Raw genomic sequence first — 2500 nt, forward strand, 5'->3', positions numbered from 1 at the left:
CCCCCCCCTACACCTTTCCGTACAACAACGTGTAACCTAACCTAACCTAACCTAACCTATGTTGTACCTTAACCTAACCTATGTTGTACCTTAACCTAACCTATGTTGTACCTTAACCTAACCTATGTTGTACCTTAACCTAACCTATGTTGTACCTTAACCTAACCTATGTTGTACCTTAACCTAACCTATGTTGTACCTTAACCTAACCTATGTTGTACCTTAACCTAACCCATGTTGTACCTTAACCTAACCCATGTTGTACCTTAACCTAACCCATGTTGTACCTTAACCTAACCCATGTTGTACCTTAACCTAACCCATGTTGTACCTTAACCTAACCCATGTTGTGCCTCAACCTAACCCATGTTGTGCCTCAACCTAACCCATGTTGTGCCTCAACCTAACCCATGTTGTGCCTTAACCTAACCCATGTTGTGCCTCAACCTAACCCATGTTGTGCCTTAACCTAACCCATGTTGTGCCTTAACCTAACCCATGTTGTGCCTTAACCTAACCCATGTTGTGCCTTAACCTAACCCATGTTGTGCCTTAACCTAACCCATGTTGTGCCTTAACCTAACCCATGTTGTGCCTTAACCTAACCCATGTTGTGCCTTAACCTAACCCATGTTGTCGCCTTAACGTAACCCACGTTGTCGCCTAAACCTGCTCTGTAATTGTTATACGACTCGTTCAATTACTGTAGTGTTGCCCACCCGCAACCCTCGCAATATAGTTCGCTACTCGCACTGCCCGCACCCCTGTGTATCGCTTCATGTTAAACACCTTGCAAGTCTTGCTCACTTTCCACATGCTCCTGCTGTACACTGTAATGTGGATGGCAGCAGGACGTACATGCCGCCCCTCCCCACGTCCCCACCTTGCCCCCTGCCTTCGCAAGCTGGTTGGTGAGAAGTTTGCATGTTCAATGCCCTTCGCATGCGACGTACTCAGGCTACGTTGTGGTGCGGCCTGTGTCAACTGTCCGCTGATGTCGTACGCGTGAACCACAATCTGTACTGCACATTCGTCCTTATGTACTGAATGATACATCGTGGCACATGTGTGACCGCACAACGACTGCGCCCAAAAACGGCGGACCATACAGTGCAAATATTGTGCACGCAGCTACGTGTCGTCTCCCTATGAGAGCTGGATTGCAGTGTGGTACGCCATAGAGACGTGTGGGAGGAACGGACGCCGTGGATGGCGATCAGCATGAGCTGTCTGTTGATGTATTCGGACCTAGTCGTCTCTCCTCACACACCGTGATGGCATGGTGCACCGCGTTCCATATCTGCGACATGCTACAGAGGCCGGTTGACAGTCGTTCGAGCAATGGACATCGCATACGTACGGGGGCCACCTTCCACGTATTGTCTAGGCGTGCACATTTTGTTGCGTGTATGTGGGCAGACGTAGTGTGGCGTGACACCTGACACAGGCATGCAATAATCGTTGAAGTTGCAAATGGCGATGGACGCCTGCGTTTTCTGGTGAAGTTACGCAAATGAACAAATGGTAACCTGTTGTGGTGCGGTTGTTCTCGCTAGGGGTGAATCGGTGATGGCGACGATAGGTTGAGGTACTAACCGGTTGTTCCAGCGATACCCACCATGCCGACGAAACTGAACGGCATCTGGGTGTGAAGCGATACGCGGCGGTGGCTGGGTGGGACCGTCCCCGGCCGGTGAGGGGGCGCCTCCCGGCGTGCTGGCCGCGCGGTGCGTGGGCGCACGCGCTACAGCCGGCTGGTGGGGGCGGCCAGTGGCAGGCGCGCCGGCCGACGGACGCGGCAGGCGTCGCAGCTGCGCGCCGGCGCACCCTGCGCGCGGCGCCGTGCGGCCAAAGTAGGTCCTCGCGGGCCCGGTGCGAAGCGCGGTGGACATCTTCAGTGTGCTGGTCCGATTGAGGACTGTGTGCGTTGAGGATGCGCCGCCGCCCGGCGCTCGGCGCCGCGACGCCGTCTGCTGCTCGGTCGCCCCAGCGGTTCTCGCTGGTGGTTTGTATCGCAGCTGTGCGGATGTGTTGGCGCGTGCGCTGTGCTGGGAGAGTTCGCTTCGGCACCCAAGTGGGGCTTTTGTCCTTCTGTGGCGCTGGCGTTGGAGCTGCCGGTCACCGTAGGTGGCGCGTGTTGTCTCCCGCCGGCAATGCCACGACAGCACGCTCCCGGGCCTCTGTCGGCAGCGGCAAGCTCAGTTGGGAGCACGGGTGGTCGCACCGAAAGCGTCTACTCGCCTAACTCCGGGCGATTGCGCCTCTCTCGAACCCGACCAAGTACTTGGGACGGCGCTGCGCGCCGCCGGGACCTGAGAGGGTTTCGAGGTGTATTGTGCAGGGGAGCTCAGCCTCCTCCTGTTTGCAGAATGATTGAGCGGACGCTTGCGTGTTCGCGCGGGCCCCCGGGACACACTCCCGGGCGGCCGGCTGCTCAGCTCTAGTTGACGCAGCTCCCTGGTTGATCCTGCCAGTAGTCATATGCTTGTCTCAAAGATTA

General features: G+C 56.1%; 1 non-coding gene across 1 annotated transcript in view; it reads left to right on the forward strand.

The window, feature by feature from the left end:
* Nucleotides 1–2454: 2454 nt before the first annotated feature.
* The window catches only part of LOC124748052, a 1909-nt gene continuing 1863 nt past the window's right edge, over nucleotides 2455–2500 (forward strand). The window contains exon 1 of the ribosomal RNA XR_007011619.1: nucleotides 2455–2500. This exon is cut by the window's right edge and continues 1863 nt beyond it. This is a non-coding gene — a ribosomal RNA (small subunit ribosomal RNA).

Source organism: Schistocerca piceifrons, unplaced genomic scaffold (genome assembly GCF_021461385.2).
Source record: "Schistocerca piceifrons isolate TAMUIC-IGC-003096 unplaced genomic scaffold, iqSchPice1.1 HiC_scaffold_401, whole genome shotgun sequence".
Taxonomy (NCBI): Eukaryota; Metazoa; Arthropoda; class Insecta; order Orthoptera; family Acrididae; genus Schistocerca; species Schistocerca piceifrons.